General features: G+C 42.3%; 1 long non-coding RNA gene across 1 annotated transcript; it reads right to left on the bottom strand.

Annotated features, from left to right (window-relative positions):
- Positions 1-14344: 14344 nt before the first annotated feature.
- Positions 14345-24601, bottom strand: LOC115282794. The gene is made up of 2 exons (XR_003904744.1): positions 24474-24601; positions 14345-14902 (listed from the first exon to the last, which is right to left on the bottom strand). It is a non-coding gene; the product is annotated as an uncharacterized LOC115282794 (long non-coding RNA).
- Positions 24602-24906: the final 305 nt, after the last annotated feature.

Raw genomic sequence — 24906 nt, 5'->3', positions numbered from 1 at the left:
ACATGTTTGCAAAATGAGGATAATCATGTCTGCCCTTCTAGAGGACTACTGTGAAGATTATTGAAATAACCCAGGAGGTCAAGCTTTAACTCTGTGTAGACGCGGGGTGTTATCAAGAGTGAGTATTTCATGAACACAATGAAAAGGAACTTGCTGACTTCAGCTACTTGCTTTCTTCAGCAAACTGTTCCTTCAGACTCTCAGAAACACGTACCATTTTACCCCCTCACTGGCACAGACATGTCCACAGAGCCAAGAGTACCCAGCCCCGGGTAACTCATTCTGAGCTCTCAGGAAGGAACGGTTTTTTTTTCTTCAGGAAAGGATAACAAATGCCTGTTTTATTTCATCGCAAACATGGTGCTGGGGTTTTAACAGAAATCTGATCTTCACCTGAAGAGAATATGTGGTGGATAATTTACAAACTGTAGGTCCCAGAAGCCCATGACCCTGTCTTTGCCCTCTTTATCCAGAGGCGTGAACCCTTGGAAGCCATTTTTGCATGATGTGACCTCACCCCTCTGGCCACAGGTGATCGGTCTAGAAAGGAGCAGCTGGTCCAATGAGCGTGTCTCTTCTAGAAACTTGGAAAGGCCAGCCTCTCTGTTGACCGAGGCTATAAATTTTACCTATGAAACAGTTTAACAACCTTCTCGTAGTTATTAGAAGGGGTTGGGGCGCCTGGGTGGCTTAGTCGGTAACAAGAGTCCCCTGACACTTGATCTCAGCTCAGGTCTTGATCTCAGGGTCGTGAGTTCAAGCCCCGTGTTAGGCTCCATATGAGGCTCGGAGACTACTTTAAAAAAAAAAAGTGGGATTTTTGCATTCTATTCATTCCTATCATAACTCACAGGATGGAATATTTCAGTAGAGATAAGGCTAAAGTCATAACCTGCTAGTATTTCTAGCTTTAGTGTCTCTTCCTCCCCCCTCCCTTCCCTCTCTGGTAGATTCCTTTATAATCATGCACATAAACAACAGGGTTTATAAATCCATAAAACATGGGGCGCCTGGGTGTCTCAGTCTCTTAAGTGTCCGACTTCGGCTCAGGTCATGATCTCACGGTGCATGGGTTTCAGCCCTGCGTCGGGCTCTGTGCTGACAGCTAGCTCAGAGCCTGGAGACTGTCTTCGGATCTGGTGTCTCCGTCTCTCTCTCTCTCTCTCTCTCTGTCCCCTGCTTATGCTCTCGCTCTCTCTCTCTCTCTCTCTCTCTCTCTCTCTCTCTCTCTCTGTGCCCTGCTTATGCTCTCTCTCTCTTTCTCTCTCAAAAATAAATAAAAAACATTTAAAAAATAAATTTAAAAAATCCATAAAACACTAGTCCTTGTCATGGACAATTTCCCTCCACTGTTGTGCAAGGTAAAACACATACACACACACAAGTGAGCTTTCTCATTCACACCCCCAACTCTTCACCAGCTGTTGAAATTTTACAAGCCAGAAAAACAAACTTGTGGCTGGACAAAGCAGCATGCAAAAGACATGGACAAATCACGTCCTAGGTCAACAGCTCACTTGGATGCAATGGAAAACATGGTGTGGCTTTCTCTATGCCCTTGAGGCAGGCTTTTGTAGCCAGTAAGACAAGAAGGAGAAGCTGCGGGTCCTGTGGCACTTAAGTCAATATGAGACACAATTTTGAAGAAGACCTGTGTCACCAATATGGAAAGTCCCCAAACAAGTATTTTAAAATAATGACTTTCCCCGACATGGTTATACAATAGTCTCCCATCCCCCACCCCCACCCCTCCATAAGTAGCTCAGAAGCTGAGCCTGGAGGGTGGGGTAGGAAGAATAAAGACATGAGCAAGAGAAGAATAAGAACAAGAGAGACATCATCTTTCCTGGATTTCTGATACCTTTCTGCTCCTCCTTCCTTTTCCTCTTAAGTTATAGGAGACATTCCAACAGGCTCCAAATAAATTCTCCCTCTTTGTACTGAAGTTGGCTTGAGTGAGCTTCTGATATTTATAACAAAACAAGTCTGGGCAATATTGATAGCTATTACTACCCACCCTTTCCACAGACACTGAGGGTCACTGAAAGAGAGTAACTTGTCCAACGTCTAATTGTTCTCCTTCTCTGATGTCCATGTTCCTTGCGTTGGGCTGTTGAGGACAGGATGTGTCTGAGCCCATGGCCCTGGAGTGATCAGGGGGATTAAATCTTGCTGATTTCCTTCTTGGTTCTGGACAATGAGATAATCCCATTCATTCCTGGCCCTGTGCTCCCTTAGGATTCATCTCCCTTCCCATTTTTCTTCCCCAGGACCAGAACCCTGTTCCCAGTCCCAGCTCTGAAATCTCCAGGTTACAGTAGGTCAGTGAAAGAGGAATTTGGAACCAAGAGCTTTTGGTTCGTCTCTTCTCAAACTCAAGGCTGGAAAAGGATGCCTGCTGTTTACCTTTGTATTATTTGATAGTGTACTTATTTTTTTTAATTTTTTTTAGTGTTTTATTTATTTTTGAGACAGAGAGAGGCAGAGCATGAGTGGGGAGGGGCAGAGAGAAAGGGAGACACAGAATCTGAAGCAGGCTCCAGGCTCCGAGCCGTCAGCACAGAGCCTGACGTGGGGCTCGAACACACGAACGTGCCATCATGACCTGAGCCGAAGCCGGAAGCTTAACGGACTGAGCCACCCAGGCGCCCCTTGATAGTGTACTTAAAGGCTGAAAAGCAAGGGGTGAATTTCAGTCCTTCCTGTCTGCCTGAGGTCAATACACTCCATCTTGCCTCCCCGCTTGCCTTACAGACAGGCATTTCTGAAACGGAGGACGTGGGCCCTGCCATTGGACAGAATTGATACATTTGAATTCCCTTAATTTTGGTAGAAAATAGGGGAATGTACATATATTTCACTACAAATCCTACTATCTTGACACCACCGGTGTTAAGAATTTGCTACATTTCCCCATCCTTTTTCTTATGCATCTGTTTCATATACAGCCATTATGAAGGTGTCTAATTTCATAGGGTGCTTTTTTTTTTACTTAACATTATATCATAAGCATTTTCCCTTTTGCTGCATGTTTTTTATAATCACAAGTTTGAGGAGAGGTAAATTTTAAGGATGGAGCATTAGTATGGCCACCAGTTGCAGGGGATTATTTTTTCTTTAATTTTTAAAAAAATGTTCATTTACTTATTTGGAGGGAGAGAGCACGTATGCATGTGTGCATGCAGGAAAGGGACCGAGAGAGAGAGAGAGAGAGACAGACACAGAGACAGAGAGACAGAGAGGATCCTAAGTAGGCTCTGTGCTGTCAGCACCAAAGTAGGGGGTGTTTGATACCCTGCATCTAGCTTTCTTCTCTCCAAAGATTGATATGCCTACTATTAGGAATTGAGTCAAATATTCTCTCTCCCCGTTTCCTGGAAGCCAATGTATGCAAGAGCTCTATCTGAGCCACACAGGGCTTGTTGACTGGTGGGCGGAATGCAAAGAATTAACGAGGATCTATACAGAGGTATAATCTCAGTGAGAGGCATATATAGCTTGAAGCAAGTAGAGATAACACTGGCTGTCAGTCCAGCACTAGGGTTTATATGTGGCTCAACCAGTTAGAATGTTATAAGCACCTCTTTTCAATTATTTACATCTGTGTAAATTTTGTCCAACCTTAACAATAACTGATCATTTGAAAACAACCTTATTGTCCTTGAAATTTACACTAGAATTCCACTAAAGAGTTAAGTTCCCTATGAACAGTCATTTTAAGAAGTGATTCTTACGACTGTATTTCTGTAGCCTCTCTCTCTCTCTGGTAGTTTATTTAGAAGTGTATTCCTTGGGGCACTGGGTGGTGGAGTTGGTTAAGCATCTGACTCTTGATTTCACCTCAGGTCCTGGTCTCATGGTTCATGGGTTCGTTGTCCGAGTCAGGCTCTGCGCTGATGGGATTCTCTCTCTTTCTGCCCCTCTCCCACTCATGCTTGCTGTCTCTCTCTCTCAAAATAAATAAATAGACATTTTTTAAATGTTTTTAAAAAAGAAGTGTATTTCTTAGTATTTTTGTTATTTTTTTTCTTTTTAAATCAATTTTATTTAGGTATAATTACATACAACGAAACAAGACACATTTTAATATACAATTTCGTGAGTTTTGAAAAATGTAAACACATAACCACCATGACAATTAAGATACAGAACATTTTCTTCATTCCAGAATGTTCTCCATCTCCCCAGACAACTGCTAAACTGCTATCACGACAGACGAGTTTTGTCCACCATAGAATTTCACTCAGATAGAATCACATACTATTTGTTTTCCGTCATGCATCATAATGTTTTCAAGATATAGTCATGTTGTTACATATATCAGTAGCTTTTTATTATTATTATTATTCCTAAAGGAGTCTTTTATTGAATGGATTTATCACAATTTGCCCACCCACTGTTTGATGAACATCTGGGTTATTTCCAGTCTTTTATTCCAATAAATAAAACTACAATAGGGGTGCCTGGATGGCTCAGTCAGTTGGGTGTCCGACTTAGTCTCAAGTCATGATTTCATGGTTCGTGGGCTCAGCCCCCGCATCGGGATCTGTGCTGACAGCTTAGAGCCTGGAGCCTGCTTTGGATTCTGTGTCTCCTTCTCTCTCTGCCCCTCCTCCGTTCATGTTCTGCCTCTCTCTGTCTCTCAATAATAACCTTAAAAAAAAACTACAATAAACACGTCTGTATAGAGATGGTCCCAGCCTTATGATGATTTGACTTACAGTTTTTTGAGTGCCATGATGCAAAAGTGATACATATTCAGTAGAAACCATACTTTGAACTTTGAACCTGGATCTTCTCCCAGGTCACCGATATGTGGTGTGGTCCTCTCTCACGATGCTTTGGAGCCGTGGCCATGAGTTGCAGCTCTCAGTGAATCCAGCAATCAGGAGGGGAATGGCTGATACACAGACAACCATTCTATACCCACAGGACCATCCCGTTTTCCATTTTCAGTATCGTATTCAATAAGGTACATGAGATACACTTGTGTTGGATGATTTTGCCCAACTTTAGGCTAATGGAAGTGTTCTGAGCATGTTTAAGGAACACGAGGCTAAGGTATGACATTCAGTAGTTTACATATATTAAATGCTTTTTTGACTTCATGCTATTTCTATACAATGGGTTTACTGGGATATAACTCTACCATAAGTCGAGGAAGATCTGTAGTTCTTTTTGTGGGTATATGTTTTCATTTCTTTAATGTGTGTACCTAGGAATGAAACTTTTATATCATATGATAAATGTATAGACTTTATAAAAACTTCATATCTGGGGCACCTGGGTGGCTCAGCAGGTTAATCCACCAACTACGCTCAGGTCACGATCTCATGGTTTGAGGGTTCAGGCCCCGCTTCCAGCTCTGTGCTGACAGCTCAGAACCTGGAGCAACTTCGGATTCTGTGGTCTCCTTCTCTCTCTGCCCTTCCCCAACTTGTGCTCTGTCTCTCTCTCTCTCTCTCTCTCTTTAAAAAAATAAAAAAAATTTTAAAAACCTTCATATCCAAGATATAAAGAACATACAACTCAATACCAAAAAAAAAATAATTAAAAAATAGGCAGAAGACCTAAATAGACATTTTTCCAAAGAAGACATAGAGATGGCCAACAGATACATGAAAAGATACTCAACATCGCTAATCATCAGGGAAATGCAAATCAAAACCACAAGGAGATATCACTTTATACCTGTCAGAATAGCTAAAATCAAAAACACAAGAAATAACAAGTGTAGGTAAGGATGCGTAGAAAAAGGAATCCTTGTGCACTTTTGGTGGGGATACAAATTGGAGTAGCCACTGTGGAAAACAATATGGAGGCTCCTCAAAAAAATTAAAAATAGAATTACCTTATGATCTAGTGGTTTTACTATGGGGTATTTACCTGCAAAGCCAAAAATGCTAAATCACAAATATATATACACATCTATGTTTATTGCAACATTATTTATAATAGCCAAGATATGGAAGCAACCCAAGTGTCCATCCATAGAAGAATGAACAAAGATGTGGTGTATATATACAATGGAATATTACTCAGTCATAAAGAAGAATGAGATCTTGCCATTTGTGATAATATGGTTAAAGCTAGAGTGTATTATGCTGAGTAAAATAAGTTAGACAAATACCACATAATTTCACTCACATGTCAAATTTAAGAAACAAAACAAATGAACAAACAAAGAGAAAAGAAACAACAAAGAAACCAGACTCTCAAATACAGAGAACAAACTAATGATTGCTGGAAGAAAAGGGGCAAATAGACAAAGGGAGAAAATTCAATTTAAAAAAAATTTTTTTAAGCAAGAAGAAACTTTCCAACTTTTTTCTAAAGAGTTTCTATAATTTTACATTCTCAGCAAGAATAAATTAGGTTCTTATTTCTCTACATCCTTACCAAATTTGTTACTGTTAGCCTTTTTTAGTTCAGCCATCCTAATGGTTTTAATTTGCATTTATCTTATGACTAATGATGCTCAACATCAGTTCATTGCTTTTTTACCATTAAGATATCTTCTTTTATGAAGTGCCATTCAAAACTTTTGCTCACTTTTTATTGGGAAGTCAGAGGAAACTTTAATATCAAGAAGTACGTTTGGAAAGAGGTAAAGTTTTATACTACTACCCAAAGGTAAAACTTCTGCCATACCAGAGGATATTGGTCAATTTCTGTGATGCTTATTTTGTTTTGTCAAAGAGCAGTTAGAAAAAACGGAGCAAGGTGGAAGCAAGGATGAGAGGAACATAAAAAGGTGAAAGAGGGTCTATACATGGGTAGAGGGGCTCCATGGAGACATTCCAAGAGATCAGCTGGGTTACATATTAGCAACCAATCTGTGTTGGAACTGAGGTTGGTAAATGTTTGTCATTCCCAAGCTTAGGTTCCTGGATAGAGGGAGTCTAGAAAATTGGAGCAGAGGCCCAAGAACCATGCTGATGACAACAGATAGAGGCTCATCTGCATTCATGAACTCTGTAATGATAAGACTCTGTTTGGAGTACTGTAAATCCTACTAGTCCTTCCTTGTGGGCTTTCCGAAAACTGTCCAGAGCCTTGTAGCTTGTCAATATCCCACCTCAACTACTGTAAATGTGCTTCATGTTTAGAGTGAAAATACCCTTTCCTTTGTTATGTACCATGTGTCTTACTTTTTGGTCATGATTCCAGCTGTGATTCCGCAAGTATGACCTAACCTAGTCTTCCTGCAACAAGCATTTGGGAATATTTTACAACTTGTGTCAAGTCTTGTAGATTAAAACCATGGTCTTGGGCTTTCTCAGTCAATGTGCCCAAAATACAGTATGTTAGAACCATCATCTCCATGGTAGAAGGAATTATGGCAAATCTACAGCAGGGGCTATGCCTATGTAAGATTTTTGTCCCTCTTGGGTTTTTTCCATCTTCATAAAAAGGGACCAAACAAGGGTCTTCCTGGGAGATAACTAAAAGGAGGAAATTTTCAGAAAACCAACCCCATTTGTATTTCTATCTCCCCATTTACTTCCAAAGGCCAGGCGTTCATTGTACTAAGCTCTTAGCATGCGTTACCGTATCTCATTCAAACCTTCAATCAGTCTTACCATATACTCCTGTCATCCCCATTTGAAAATTGGCAAGGTTGACTAGCTTGCCCAAGATCAACAGCACAGGAAGTGCCAGAGCCAGGAGTCAAATGTAGGGTGTTTTTTTTTTTCACTCCAAAACCAACATCCATAACCACCACCCTGTAATACACAATGAAACAACGATCATTGTCCCCATAGATGAATTAATTACCATTATTTTCCCTCCCCTTGCTACAGACTCACAAGGGACAGGCCAATCAGTATAAGCCACATTTTCAAAACCATGACCCCACAAAGTTCTCTGATCTCCTCCTTCCCTTCTCCAGCTCTGGGTTGCCCTCCACGTGGGACTCCACACTTCTTGGCAGACAATGGCTGAACGTGAATATGAGGACTCGCTTTTCAGAAAATGACAGTGTCATTTACATGGTGGGAAAAGAGTCCCACATGTACATGGTGGGAAAAGAGTCCAGAAACACACCTAGATCTATACAAATTGCAAGACTTTCCATTTGGGGCACTGGGTTTTGTAGCAAAGTCTTATATTTCAAATATTAACTCGTGCTCTCTCTTTTTGGGCCCTTTTTCCTTTTTTACAACAAGGCTATTTTATGCTTATTGGTTCAGGGGATGATGTAAACAAATAGTAAGAAAAAATGATACTTTCCTGGCTCTAATGTGTGTGGGTTTTTTTTTTAATGTTCATTTATTTGGAGAGAAAGAGAAAGAAAGAGGATGCAAGAGGAGGAGGGGCAGAGAGGGAGGGAGACAGAGAATCTGAGCAGGCTCTGTGTCCAATGCGGGGCTCAAACTCATGAACTGAATCCAATCATGACTGAAGCTGAAGTGGGAAGGTCAACTGTAAGCCACCTAGGCACCCCTGGCCTTAATGTTTTAAAAGCCCAGGATATTAGGGGGCTAGAAAGGACTCCTAGCTGAGCAAAATATTTGTTGGAAAACAACTCGAATGAGAGTAGAGCCATGTAGGAAACCACACAAACAGGAACAAGGAAGTCTCTATGGTGACACGCTCGGGCCGATGACAGAGGACCAAAATGGGAGACAGATGTCTCATCCAACACCCTTATAAAAAGAGCACATTAAAGAGTAGCTAAGATCATGAGATATCTCCTTCCCCCAAATTTAAACACTATCCTAGAGTAGGAAGAAACCCCAAGTTAACTGAGATTAAATTTTTTCCACGCTGGCGAAATGGGGGCTTGAAATAGAAATTCCACTGAATTTCAAAAATGTGAGTTGTTTTTCTCATATACTTCGGCTTCTGGGCTAAGAGTTACACCTACAGCAGTTTACACGAGCGAATGCAAACCAGGAGAGCATTGCTGGCAGATTCCAGTCCCCAAAGGAACCTTGGGAAAAGATCAAAAGGAAGAGGTTACAGGCCACAAGTTTAGGAGATTTCTGGACAGCAAGAGGGACAGGCTGTGCTTTCCTGCCAAGTCAGCTCATATGAAAGGACAATTTGTCTCTTTATAGACATCCCAGCGCAGGGACGTCAAACAATTTCGAAACACTTCTACTTCGGAAAAGGGCCAAAACGTTACATAAAGTTAAAAACCAGTTTGCAGCCCAAGGCCCAAGGCCAATGCCGAGCCCTCTCCAAATGCGTAAGGAACCCTCTTTCTCTGAAAAGAGAGGGCTACACCCTTTTCTCTGTGGGAGAAGCGGAAGATGCTCCCTTTCTAGCCAACAGACAAGGGAAGGGAGAGATCTGTAGCCCCATATGAGCGGAATCTGGCCCCCCTCTGATTGCCAGCATCCCGCTTCACTGCGGTGCACTCGCATCCAGCTTCATGCGTGAAACTCAGCTGACACCATGGAGACAGTATTAAGCCAAGAAAGGACAAGAACAGTGCCTCCTGCAAAAACAAAAGGTTCTTTCTATTTGAAGGTCAGTTCAAAGCCCTGCAGGAACAACAGCCCCTGGGAGCTTCTTAAAAATGCTGGGTCTAAAAAAAAAAAAGAATTAAAAAGGGGATGCCTGAGTGGCTCAGTCTGACTTCAGCTCAGGTCATGATCTCACGGCTCGTGGGTTCGAGCCCTGCGTCAGGCTCTGTGCTTACAGCTCAGAGCCTGAAGCTGCTTCAGATTCTGTGTCTTCCTCTCTCTCTGTCCCTCCCCTGTTCAAGCTCTGTCTCTCTCACCTTCAAAAATAAACATTAAAAAAATTTAAAAAATAAAAATAAACTAAAAAAAAAGAAATGCTGGGTCTTGGGCCCCACCTCCAGGTGAAGCAAAAATCTGCCTGCCCTTCCCCCCGGATGACTTTGAGGACAGTGAAAATTCTCTGTGTAATGTTACAGTGATGGGTACCTGTCATGAATATATCTGTCCAAACCCATAAACCCACAACACACACGAAGGCAAACTATGGATTCGGAGTGATGTTGGTGTGTCAATGTGAGTTTATCAGGTGTCACGAAAGCACCCCTGCAGGGACTGATGTTGAGAGGCCAGGACTTGAGGGGTGGCTGGAGATACATGGGAAATCTCTGCTTTCTTCTCAGTTTGCTTTATTTATTTATTTATTTATTTTAATGTTTATTTATTTTTGAGAGAGAAAGAGACAGTGTGAGCGAGGGAGGGACAGAGAGGGGGAGACACAGAATCCAAAGCAGGCTCCAAGCTCTGAGCCCGACATGGGGCTCGAACCCATGGGCATCAAGATCATGACCTGAGCTGAAGTTGGATGCTTAACCAACTGAGCCACCCAGGTGCCCCTATGTATTTTCAATGTTAATTTATTAATTTTTTTGAGAGAGAGAGCACAAGCAGGGGAGAGATGGAGAGAGAGGGAGACACAGAATCCAAAGCAGGCTCTATGCTCTGAGCTGTCAGCAAAGAGCCGGAAGTGGGGCTTGAATCCACAAATCATGAGATCATGACCTGAGTCGAAGTTGGACGTTTAACCAACTGAGCCACCCAGGCATCCCTCTCCGTTTGCTTTAAAACTAAAACTTCTCTAAAAAATATGAAGTCTTTCTTTTAAATTGAGGACCCCGACTGGTCCAGCAGGAGGGATTTCTCATGGTGAGAGTTGTATGGAATCATACATACAAGGAGCGTGGAGAACCCGGCAGGCTCCAGATGTGTCCTGCTGAGTTCACATCCCGCCCTCTTTACTCATTAGCTCCAGAGCCTGAGGCAAAGTGCTCTCTGGGCATCAATTTTCTAAACTGTAAAATGGGGACAATATGATAATAATGGAATTTATTTCCCAGGGCTGTTGTAAGGATTCAATGAAGACGCAAATGTAAAACATTTAAAATAGCTCTCAGCACAATGAGCCCTCAGTAGATGTTGGCTTTTACTATTTATAATTTCTTTAGAGAGAGAGAATGCAACCAGGGGAGAGTGGCAGAGGGGGAGAGAGAGAGAGAGAGAGAGAGAGAGAGAGAGAGAGAGAGAGAGAGAGAATCTTAAGCAGGCTCCACATTCAGCGTAGACCCTGGGATTATGACCTGAGCCAAAACCAAGAGTCCGCCACTCAACCAACGGAGCCACCCAGGCGCCTCAGCTTTTGCTAATTTTAAGAAATGTTTTGTGTCCTGGACACCTAACAAGGGTGCTGAAATCACCTTGGAGATGCCTTCCATGTTCTTCGTTTTCAGCTGCAGAAGACACAGTGAGTGATTTTAACCACTTCTGACAGGTGCACGCTAACTGGTAGGCAGCATAGCCAACGGCAGGGAGGAACGGCATCAATCACTGTTCCCAGACTTTATTCATTCCAGAAACATCTTTGCTCTCTTTTTTAAAAACCATTTGTGTATACATGTTATTTTTACTTAAATCAATTTACAACAAATTTGTTTTTTTTAAACCTACATCCTGAGCAATAAACACTGTCTGTGAAATCAGTTGTTGGATGTGCTTGTGTTTTTTTTTCAAATCCACATTACAGTGAAAAGATAACTATGGAAATTAAAACCTTCACACATGCAGGAAAACATTCCCAAGAACTCCAGGGAGCCTCCTCATTCCGACATTAGCATCTTATTAGCTCTCAGCTGCAGCTCTAAATGTTTTGACATGAAATCTCTCCACCCAAGTGATTTGAGGAAAACCTTTTGGCTTTTGGCTCCTCCAGCCCAGCCAGGGACCAGAGTCACCAAACCATTAGCCCAAGATAACACAGCCAGTGCAGGGCAGAAAGATTAGCACACAGCTTTCCTAAGGAAGCATAAGCATCCTTACCCCCTCCCCACCTTCCCGCCACCACCGCACACACAGGGCACCAAGAAGACAGTTGTGTCTGCCTCCCTATTCCAAGCCCCCCTGCTAGTGACTCTCGTCTTGTCCCCGTTACTGGTTAGATCCCCCTTCCTTTCACATCAATATGATTGTTAGGGTCCTGCTACAAAACTACAAGTAATTATTTATAAGTATCATGGCTTCCGTTTTGCAGTGTGTCTGATGTCAGAGGGGCCCAACTTTTTTCAAAGCCATCAAGGCTTTTCTTACATAATCAAAGCAACTGCTCCGATTTCCTGCCATCAAACTTGTCACAAAGCACATTTCAAAGGATGAGCCTCATGGGCCAGATTCCATCCTCCTTAAACATGCAAAGCTACTACAAAAGGAATGCGTGAGCAAGCTCCTGGGAGTAACAACCTCCCACTCAATTATTTCTCTTCCGTGTTTTTTTTCTCCTCTGTGAATTATCTGGTGATATTCTAGAGATTCTTGACAACATGAATTAATGGATGAAGAAGGAGAACAAATTAGCAGTGTCTCTCTGCTCCGCTTTATGGCAAACATGATCATGTTCTTGGACATGTTCAGTTCAATTCAGTGAATGTTTTTTAAGGGTCCCAGCAAGCCACACGTGCTAATCGCTGCAAGAGTTCAAGACTTAGATGCAAGTATCACACAGGCCTCCCAAAAAGGAGACGTCTTTTTGATAGGCTCATCCAACAAAAACGTTTTCAGCTTGTGTTTATCCAGATCGTGCATCCTCAGTGGGGGGCAATATTGCCATCAAGGGGGCAAGAAAACGGTTCCTGCAGGCAAAAATATCTTAGGTACTACAATGTCCAACTCTGCGCCCACAAAATCTATTCTTTAGCATTTGATTCTTCTCATCGGGGAGAAATTTAACTTAATTTAATTTTTGTTAATTTAATTAATTAACTTACTATTTTTGTTTAACTTAATTTTCTCTTAGAAGGGGGTAATAATGAAAGAAATGGTGCAGAACCACTGATCTAAGTGAAACTATATTTCACATATGCTTCTCCTTTTTTTTAAGTTTTTATTATTTATTTTTGAGAGAGAGAGACAGACAGAGCATGAGTGGTGGAGGAGCAGAGAGAGAGGGAGACACAGAATCCGAAGCAGGCTCCAGGTCCCAAGCTATCAGCCCAGAGCCCGATGCACAGCTCAAATTCACAAATTATGAGATCATGACCTGAGTGGAAGTTGGATGCTCAACTTACTGAGCCACCCAGGCACCCCAAATATACTTCCCCTTTAACCGAATAATGCCACTTCTATGATCCCTCCTAGAAAAAGGGTCCCCAAAAGACATGTGTGTACAAAGTTACTGACTGCATCTGTCTTTTAATAGTGGAACAACCTAAATGCCCATTGAGTGAAAATGACTAAATAAAATATGGTGCATCCATGTTATGAGATACTCCATATCAGTTAAGGGGGATGAGGTAAGTCTGGATACAAAGAAAGATACTGACATGGAAAAGCTACCATATCAAAGTGTGGGGTGGAAAAGGCCATCTGATGATCACATTTATATTAAAGCCAACATGCAACAGATCTATGTGTTTTTATATGTGAATGTTACATAAGGAATTACAAAAGAAAATGGACGGAAGAGTACATGCCAAGGTCATACAACCAGTTGCCTCTGGGATGGATTTGATGGTACAGAAATGATTGAAGAACATTAGGGTTTATTTATCTCTCTCTGTGTGTTTGTTTTTGCATGACTCCCAAGAATGAGTCATGAGGAACTTGCCGAAATAAGAATAGTAAATAAAGATTTATCAAAAATAAACCCTGCATCAATCACCTGACTACCACCCTGAAGAAAAGATGTCACTTTATTTCCAGTAGAATGGGAAACCCAAAGCCTGTGTGCTCCAGTCAAAGTTTTATCTTTTTAGTCAAATTATAGAAAAAGGACACAAAGGTATGCCAAGTCCTTGACAGAAAGAATCAACTAAGTTTTGAAACAACAGAACTCAAAAGGTAAGGAGATCAATTTCACGACATGAAAATGAAACAGTGATGAATGAGACCTCCAAAGGGTGGTTTGGCAACGTGTACCAGAATGTAGGGGTGCGTAGACGGCTCAGTTGGTTGGTCATCCAACTTCGGCTCAGGTCATGATCTCACCATTCATGAGTTTGAGCCCCATGTTGGGCTCTGGTGCTGACAGCTCAGAGCCTGGAGCCTGCTTTGGTTTCTGTGTCTCCCTCTCTCTCTCTCTGCACCTCCCATGCTCACACTCTGTCTCTCAAAAATGAATAAACATTTTTTAAAAAATCACGTAGATGAGCTTGAGGTACCTGGGTGGCTCAGTCGGTTGAGCGTCTGACTCCTTCAGCTCAGGGCATGATCTCGCAGTTCACGGATTTGAGCCCTACGTTGGGCTCATTGTTGTCAGCCTGTCAGTGCAGAACCCACTTCAGATCCTCTGTCCTCTCTGTGCCCCTCCCCATTTGTGCTCCCCAAAAAAATAGATAAATGTTTAAAAACTGTAGATGAGCTTACCATTTAACCAGCAGTCAGGATCCTAGCAATTACACAGAATGTTTATTGCTGCATCCTTTACAGTAATGTCAGAAGTCACTGAAAAGTCCACTAATAGGGGATTAGACAAGAAAAACATGGTGGATACATACAAAGGAACACATTGCCTTCATTGCCTGTGATGGTCTCTATTTATTACCATGGAAAGAGACCCACAAGACATTATTGCATAAAACAGCAGGCTATAGGAAAACATAGGTGATCTAAGACAGTTAAGCAACATTTGAATGACCTCGCTGCTGAAGCCATGCTCTATCATTTCTGAGATGTCCTATTAACCACACAAGCGAGCCCTTCAAAGTGAGGGAGGCGATCCCGTAAGGGCATGAAAGCCAGGGGGCGGGGATCACTGGGGAGCCTCTTGAAGGCTGGCTACAACAGGCATATGTTTTTTCTCAGCTTTTTTAAATCTTCTGGAGGCAAAAATGGGACAAAAACCTATAGTCACTACGGCGCTGGGCAGAGAATTCTGCATGTGTTACCATTTTCCGTCAAATCGAAAATGCCATCGACGAGAGGACACACCGTTGTTTCCATACCTGTTAAAAGTAAATAAGACGTTGGCAATAAAATTCTGAGATAAATTTTTCTTGCCTGCCTATTGAAGGAGCTGCTTTTGACTCCTACTTAGCGATTGTTTGCTATACCTCACTGTGTGTCTTAAGGAGAAAGAAAATAGAAGAGAAATCAAACACTCAGCGTCTGAATGTTCTAAATTGGTTTTCAAATCAGAGTCACCAATGTCCATGCTTTTCCACACAAAATCATCCTTCATGCTATCAGTGGACCTCCTCTGGGACCCTCTTTTAACACGTACACCCGTTCTGCAAGTTTTGATGTTGATGTCACATTTTGATCTTGCTACAATCAATCACAACAGCCCCTCGTTGCTTTGAAATGTCTTCCATCTGGGTCTGTGGAAGGTCACAACTCCTCTGGCTTTCAGTTACATAACTTGGCACAGGATACCAAAGCCTCCTGCACATATTTCAGGAAAAATAAATAAATAACACAGCTTTATCTACTCATAACTATCTTTCTCAGATCCCATGAAACTGTCATTGTTTGGCAAGGGGAAAAAATATGGCACTGTAGTCATTTCTCCCAAGATGAATGCTCTCTTCATAAATATCAAATGTGTGCTCGCCTATCTGGCGGCAATTGCAAGACACATCTGTGGCTGGAGAGATGTTAAACTATGAGCAATACACATCCTGGAATTAATGATATATGGTGTCCCCTTTGCACTTCCCAACAGCCCCGTGGAACAGTTGCTGGTTTTTACCAACGTGCATGCTGAAGTTTAAGAAGAGGGAATGTGCCCAATGTCACACACAATCAGGAAGACAGACAGTCAACAGACAGTCAATGCCTCGGCACTCCAGTGCTAGTTTGTGATCAACATTGTCATTGACCTCACTGTTGTCACCATCGTCACTCTTGCCATTCTCCTAATTATCATGGTCATCTTTACCACCATCATCTTTATCATCACTGTCACCATAATCTCCATTTTCTCCACCATCATCAGAGCTGGTATTTACTGAGCATGTCCCTATTATGTGCTAAGCTCTATGCTAAGGGCTTTCCATGGTTTGCGTCATAATTACCCTCATTCTCCAAACACGGACAGTGAGGCTTAAGTAACTCATTCAGCTGAGGCCTGAACTCAAACCCAGGTCATCTTGAGTCTAGAAACCACACCCTTAACTACTAGGATACTGAGTACGGTAAATACCAAACTATAGACACTCAATAAATGACACATCTAGTTGTGCCTAGAGTGACTGGCAAGTAGAAAATAAACAATAAGAATAACAACAATAATAGCAGCTAATATTTATTGAGCAGTTACTACGTGCCAGGCATTATTCCTAAGTGCTTCAGACAATCTCCTTTAGTCCTCACATTAGCTCTACGAAGTGGAGCACTATTTTTACAGGTTGAGGAAATTGAGAATTGGAGAAATTAAGAATGTGCCCAAGGCTATACAACCAGTTAATGACTCAACAATAATTCAAGCTCAAGTCTGGCTCAAAAATTCAGTGGTTCTTAAGTACCACACAATATTGTTTCCTATAAGGAGTATTATGAGCGAATCTTTTTTCAGTAATTCTCCCACAAGCATTACCCAAACACATACTCTATGCTGTGTGTTGTGCCTAGGGAATGGATGCAAAGATAAGAGGAACATGGACCCTGCCGTCATGGAAATTACAGTCTGGATGAAACACCAATACAAATGAGAACTTTGAAGACCATATATAAAGATGATGGTAGAAAACTCGCATTTACATCCTACCCTTCCCAAAACTCTAAGAAGACAATGAGATTCTGATGATGATAATGTCAGTCATGGATCTGAGCATTGCACACGTATTATAACATTTAAACTTTATAACAACTGTCCAAAGGCATACAGTTAGTTTGTGGCAAAGGGAGCATAAGAATCCAGAGCTTTTGCTTTTATGCAAAAGGAATAGAAATATAAATTCCCGTGGACAGAGAGACCAGGAGAAGGAATACCCGTGAGTAGGGGAGAGCAACCAAGTGGCACCAAATGGAAAGCAGGCAAGAGGAGAAACTTAGTTAGCAGGACACAAGGCTATCAACTAAGGCAGGGCACTGGGGAGAGGACCTCAGAGAGACTGGGTGTCAGAAACGGGGGACACCCAACATCACAGAGTGTGGGAGGGGGACACAAGGAGTAATCCAAGATGGAGGTCAATATTCCTCACTGTCAACACCTTCACCTTCCTAAGGTGCAGAATGCCCAAAGCCAGACACTGACCTTCCACTCCAAGGAGACATTGGCAGGGAAACTTCCCAAGCTCTGGCACCTCCTTCCGACTGGACATGTGACACACTCTTGGCGTCTCTCAGTCTCTCATTTGCTCCTCCTACAGAGCAGGAATGGTAAATCGGGGAAGAGGAACTAGCCAGGCTTCCTTCAGCTCCACGTTTTCCTTTTAGGGGAGAGCCTGTCTGACAGAGAGAGTTTTCTCCTGCTCTTCCCCGCTAGAACTCTTACCATGAGAGGAAGCCAGCTTTGGTCCAGCCCATGACTGAGTACAGAAGTCTACAATTCTGGGGCTCAGTCAGGCCCACTTGGCTCTCACTCTAAGCCATATCCTTACCTGAGCTTTCAATAGTCCAACAAAAGTGCTAGTTTGATCTCTCATCTACCCAACTTTTTTGCCTTATTTCTCAATATGCCCAGAGTTTGGGCTAATTAAGAAAAAAAGAAGAGAGAAGGAAGTCAGAGACCAAGACAAGGAGGCAGAGACAGAACAGAAGGAAGGAAGGAAGGAAGGAAGGAAGGAAGGAAGGAAGGAAGGAAGGAAGGGAGGGAGGGAGGGAGGGAGGAAGGGAGGAAGGGAGGCCAAGGAAGGGAGTGAGGAAGAAAGAAAGGAAAACAGAGTGAGCAGGCTGTTTTTTAAATGTTAAATGATGTCCTTGGAGAGAAAGGAGAAGATAATGTACCCATAAAACAAGAATTTATTTATCATAGAGCAAACAAGAGTTTTCAGGAAGTAAATAAAGAGTACCCAAAAAAAAATTTCCATGGATGAACTTGAAGATAAAGTTCATCCTAGTTTCTTTGCCAGAAAGAAAACAAACAGAAACAAGGAGGTGAAAAACACTGGGGGGAGAGGTGAAAGACATGAGAGAAAAGATCAGTCCAGAAGGTCTAACAGCCAAATAATGGGAACGTGAGTTGTGGTTCCAAACAGAAAACAGCAGGTAGAAAAAACAGATACACTGGAGTGCAAGGAGCCTCTCGTTTGAAAGACCCTACCGGAGGCCCAGCATCAGAAGCAAAAAAAGAGACCCACATCCAGGCACAGAATCACAGGATTTAACAAATCAGGGATGAAAAGCCACAAAGGGTCTCCATGCCAAAAACACCTCCCCCAAGCATTGTGTAAATCAGAGCGAGTTTTCTAAATCTTCGCACCCTCGGACCCCTTGATTTTCTGCCACATCTATTTTGCCAATTTCTAACCCTGAAGAAAGCCAACCACCTATTTTCTCTGTTCTGTTCCCAGCCTGCCAGATATGGCTGGAGGAAATTCTAAAACCAGGCCAATTTGTTCCGCTACAAATCCAAGATTCATTGCCTGAGCTGATCACCCTCCACGGCACCTTATTCATCCACCCCCAGCAGTGAGAGAACACTTGGATGTGAGTATATAGTCATATATATAGTGTATAACATATATTATGTTACATAATATATAACATATAAATAAAGCACATTATATTTTAATATAATTATAATGTACATTACAAGACACATATACATTTATATATAAAATCAGATCGGAGAAGTACCCTAAAATGCAGTTGCTCAGGTTGACCACACTCCCTCACGAATGAGGCTTCTTCACCAACCATCACCCTGTTTGCGAGGCTGTTACAGGCACCGCTTCGCCTGGACTATCTCTCATCATTCGTGCCTTAGTTCAAACCTCCTTTCATTTCAGAGGCCTTTCTTAATCCACTGACACTCATGGACCAACGTGCCCCAGGGCATAGGAATAAACTCACAGGAAGAACTCTGGACTATCTTTAAATTTCAAGGGAAATCCAATGGTAGCTGACACCTGTCGGACCCTCGGAGAATTCCTAGTTAAAGGTACTTTGCAGTTTCAACACTAGACCACTGCATTCCTTTGGGTGACATCGGATCTGAGACAAGTTAGGTGTGAGACAGCTGATGCGATTTTCAGGCAATTACCTCCACATGAAAATCAGTATGGAAAACAGTGGTGGTGCCCAATCTGATGCCGAGGCTCGAGAAGGTGTGCAGCTCAGCGGGCACACACGTGTCACCAGCAAGAACAACTGACCCTTTCACAACACGGGAGTCAGGGGCGCCTACCCTCCGCACAGCCGGAAATCCTTGCATAACTTCTGATTCTCCAAACACTTAGCTACCGATAACCTACTGTTGACCAGAAGGCTTACCGATAACTAAAGTCCATCAGCACATACTTTGTATGTTATGTGAATTATATACTTTATTATTATAATAAAGTAAGCTAAAGAAAAAAGATTTTTAATCATAAGAAAGAGAAAATGCATTCACAGGATTGTACTTCTTGTAAAATAAGTCTGCACATAAATGGACCCACACCGTTCAAACCCATGTTGTTCAGGGGTTAATCATCATAGTTTTTAAGAACAAAATAAAAATGTTTTCTCCTTATGTGTATTTTAAAAAAAACCGCTACCAAATCATTAGTACATGAATACTTCAGTGATTTGGACCTGCCCATTAAATAAACAGAACTTCTAGGTATTTCTCTTGGCCTAGGATGCTAGAAAAGAGTTACTAAGACACTAAGAACTCTGTGAGCCCAAAAAGCTTGGAATCTGTGTCTTCGAGGCTTGTGGCAGTGTTCCTGTCACCTGCCTCCCCGCTGCTCCCACCTCCCCCTGCCCTAGCACTCCTTATACTTTGTTGCAGTTACGTGAGTAGCAAAGTATTTTAATCTGCCTGCTGCTGAGATAAACACACACACACACACACACACACATGTATACATATACGCATGCACATACACATCACACACACATACATACACATGTACACCTATACACACATGCACATGCATATACATACACACATGGGCACATACACAATACACACATGCACATAATGCATTCATGTGGGTGCACACACATACACACATGCATATACATACATGCATGCACATATGTGCATATGCACGTGCACACCCATATACACACATACACACATTCACACACATATACACACATGCATGCACACAGTGCACACACATACACACATATGCAAATGTGTGCACCACATGTACACGCATGAATATATATATGCATACAAATATACATGCACACATATGTATGTAAATGTGCACACCCATATACACACATGCACGTGCACACATGCACACATATACATGCATGCACATGTGTATGTCTACACACATACACACATACCCACATGCATATACACAAGTGCACACACATGTGCACATACTTATGCATAACACATACACTTACACACACATACACACATGCACGTATATACACACATACGTGCCCCACCATTATCTCCTTTCATAGGCATGGCAGCTTCCTCGATCGGTAGCAGGCATTTGAAAGGGAAAGGAACTAAGAGAGGTGAGAAAGGCGGCCTGAGGGGGACTGAACACTGTCTGTGAACCGCCCACCCGACTGAGGCCCATGTGGAGGAAAGGCCATGAGATGTGAAACCTGGCAAGTGCAGGAAGCACCCTGTCCAGGGTCACCCCCTTGCATGTGACACTGATGCCCTCGGGCCACGGGTACAGAACAAACAAGGGGGCTGGAGCGGGAGATGGTGCACCGCAGGACATAAGCTGGCCTCTGCCATCTACTTGGAGATTCTGCTATGTACTTGGCAAACAGTTAGAAGGACTGAGGAAGGCCCACCACTCACAGCTGGGAATGGTGTGGATCAACCATAAGCTGTGTGAGGACAAGGACAAGATTTGACATCTTTACTGTTGAGTCTCCAGTAACTAGGATGGGGCTCACCACTTAGTAAACGCTCATTTATTTGTTTTTGTCCATGTGTGTTTCTTTGTTTATTTCTAACTCCCTTCTAGACAAGCGCAGACCTTTCCTAACCTATCCAACTCAACACATACAAAACCAAACTCATCATCTTCTCCCCATTTACCTGCTTTGCCTTGGAAGATACTCTAACTGCCCCTTGCCTGTTGATAGCCCGTATCCAACCCTCCACTGTGATTTCTGCCTCCACCACTTCTCTCAATTAGTGCCTTATTCAAGCCTTCATCACCTCTCACCTTGAGCCTGTCCTCCATTCTCACCCATGCTACACTCTACAACCCATTGCTCACTCCTCTGCTCAGAAACTTTTCATGTCTTATTTCCTGTCTCATAAAAACCAAAATCCTTGGTATAGCTTGTGCGGGCCTCTTCCTTCTGGGACCTCTCAATGTCCACTCTCCCCTTTCACTTCCGCCTCTGCCTGCCCTACACGTTTGGGTCTCCGTGTTTCTATCCGTCCATCAGACTATTCCTTCTCTCTCTCATGCTAGATTATAAGTTCCTTGAATCATCCTGGGATGTGTCTTATTTCTCTTTATGTCTCAGGGGATCCTGATATATTGCCTTGTCTGGGGAGGGGTACATAACACACTTTCCAGGGGGAGGACATTAATTAGAGTTAGACTCAAGACTCTCTCTGTCGCTCTCAATGACTCCATGCAGGGAAGAGATGACGTATCTGACTCATGAGTTTGGCAAAAGGGTAAGAGTTGGCTCACTCTCTTTTTGAGGAAACAGCCTCCTCTAGTTGGCCTGTATTCTCATTAAATTCTCATTCCCTCTTGGCCATCCAGAAAGTTTATTGTGCAGGACCACTCCAGAGAAGAAGGCCTCCACTTCGGGTGAATAATGCAAGTTGGATCCAGAGGAGTGTAAATAAACTGAGTGGCCAGATTCACCCATGCCCTCCAACACAGTGGTTGATGAGTAAGAAAGGTGATATTTCTATCTCCATCTGTCTCATTCTTGGGTTTATTTTTTTAACTCTTTCCAATTAAGACAGGTGGTTAAAGAGTATTATACTTCGAGTCATCTCAAAGCCTCAAGTCTGGTACAGATGATATGTACATTATACGTGTTCTTGATTTAACGGACTTGAATTCTGTCCAAGAGACTTATTTTCAGCTTTGTCATCCTGAGTAAGATTGAGCAAACAAAGCTTCACTTTATAAATAGTATAACAGCAACATACCATCTTTCAGCTGAGGAAATTGAAACATTTGGGGTTTGGGAAACATTATTTGTTATTTCACAAACAGCAGGAGGCTGGGAAAAGCCAAAAATGGATTTTCCACTCAAATTCTTCTTCATCTATAAATCCTTCCTGTCTCAGGGAAATTTATAGGTTTCTGGCTTCCTTTTTCCCTTTGGTCATCAAATTCAATTTCCCAGGAGGTTTTTTTTTTCCTTCCTATTTAAGTTTCTGTTCTAGATTTGTAAATGTTCCCAAGGCTTGATGTTCCAGACCCTCTCCTGTCTCAGTCCATCATTTCTACCCCATCTCTTCCTTCTATCTACTCTCCACGTTTTTTTCCTCGGTAAATTCCAGAGATGACCAAACCTCCTATGTCTCTAAGATCCACTTTGAGCTTCTGTATTTCTTTTGTCATCACCTCAAAATATCCACCAAACTTTTGTCATCCTTCCCTCCAGCCTCTGATTATGCGTGTCTCTTCCTCTAAAAAGCGAGTTCTTCACTTCCACCCTCCTTAGCATCTGAGATGATCACTTCTATCTATTTCTCACATGCCTTCTAGTTCCTCTCCCCATCGATCCCTTCCCACCCACCTTTCCACAAACCCAGATCTCCCCATTGTCAAAAACCCCTCACTTTTCATAGTGTTTGGTGCCCAACCTAATCATGGCAAACCATTCCTATTTAACATGACTGGTGGAGGGATGGACATGTGGCCTATTTCTGATCAATGAGAAGGAAGACTTCTGAGGCCTTCTGGGAAATCTTTTACTTCCTATAGAAGATGCACATACAGAGAAAACCATTTCTTTCTGCTGCTTATCCATTCTTTCCTGGGATATTATCACATAAGAACATGAACCATTGAGCAATGTCATCTTGCCACTCTGAGGGAAGTTCAAGAGAAGAGTACAGAGGCCAAGACTGTCCCCTGATATCCAGGAAATGCCAAGCCAATGCAGCAATGACCCACACGCATAAATAAAACAGGCCTTGATATAAGTAGGTAACTACCGGCTGTATTTCTATTGTTTGCACCCTAACACGTTGAAGCATTCTTCAAAACTCTCTGCCTCATCCATACTCATAGAATACATTGCAAAGTCTCCGCTGACCTTGTCAAAATCACTCCAAATGTCTCTCTCACCCCCAGAATCTCCCACCCCCAGAAACTCCTAGCTCTAGATGCTTCCATTTGGATTTCCATTCATCAGCTTAATGCAACATGTTGAAATCCAAACTCATCTTCTTCCCCCTAAAACCAGCCAGACCTCTGTCATCTTTGTAAAGATAAGACCCCCTTTGAACTTTCTTAGAAAAACATGAGTTTTAACCTAGACCTTCCATGGCATGGGGTGGGAGTGGAGGCACATTGTGATAACAAGAAAGACAGAATTTAGGATTTAAGTCTTAAGAAGGCTTATCTCTGTCTAGCCATGCTAAGTATTTCATAATGGCATATTCGTATTAAACAACGTGGATGAGACACAGGATGTGCAACAGGAAGTGGCCAAAGATAAGGCCAAAGTGAGAATAGTCATCGACCACGAGATCTGCCTTCCTAAAACGTCTTTACTGTGTAGACAGTGTAAGATTTCAAGCTGTGGAGCAATGTGAGCAGGTTTACACGTGGCAAAAACAGTTTCAGCAACAGCACAGAGAATGGATAAGAAGGTTCGAGACTGAGATGAATACAGCAATATAAAAATCCACTAGCCAAAAAAATAATGAGGTCCCAAGATCCTGGCAGTGGCAATGGGAAAGAAAGGACATGTTTGAAAAAATAATTAGGAAAGCATTCACGAGAATATGAGACAGACTGAATATGCATTCCAACTCTGCACTGAGAACATCCAAATTCATTTTACATGTGAGGAGAAAAGAAGAGTGTGAAATGAGAGATTTTGGTCGACCAGGTTATTGATGGCATAATTATATAGGAGGAAACATAATCATTATTGTGGGTCAATATAATGGAGTTCAGTTTAGCACATGTTCAAATTAAGCTGCCTAGGGGACATCTCGGTGGAAATGTCTAGGAACAGAAGAATATGTGTTTCCAACTCAGAAGAAAAGTATGGTCAGGAAAAACCAGTTTGGGAATGTGAAAGATACTATGCATGTAGGTCCTCAAAATCCATGTCAATCTTCTCCTTGCATGCTGTTTTTCTCTGGCAGAAGCTAGAATTGAAACAAACAAACAAAATACGACATTTCCAGCTTGCCTGGTAGCCAGACGTAGCCATGGGACTGTGGTGTAACCCAAGACGTAAATAGGAATGTTATATGGGACTTCCAGGAAAGCCACTTACATTTGGATGACTCAGATGGGTACTCTCTGCTCTTCCACTGTCCCATTTTTCTTCTGCTAAGAGCAAGGATGTGATAACTGGAGATCCACCAGCCACTTTGACCATGATGTGATCTTGAATATGGAAGCCATACCCTAGGATTTTAAAGTTGAATGATAGAAGGATCTTAGGTTTCTAGAGAGAAAGCCACCATTCCAACCCTGTACTGAGAACATCCAAATTCATTTTACATGTAAACCATTATTATTTCAGTTTCAAGTTTCACGTCCCAAACTGTAATCCTTTCTGATGCACCAAATTATTATAAATGTATAGGTAATACCTGGCATAGGCGATGATAACAAGCCATAGTAGACCCATGTAAGTGAAAGAAATCTTCCAGAAAGAATCTATAGCATAGAGAGATTTCAGGGAACCTCACTTCAAAAGCAGA

This window comes from Suricata suricatta, chromosome 17, assembly GCF_006229205.1.
Source record: "Suricata suricatta isolate VVHF042 chromosome 17, meerkat_22Aug2017_6uvM2_HiC, whole genome shotgun sequence".
NCBI lineage: Eukaryota > Metazoa > Chordata > Mammalia > Carnivora > Herpestidae > Suricata > Suricata suricatta.
Note: the sequence above shows the minus strand (reverse complement) of the source record. Positions and strands in the feature narration are given on the sequence as shown.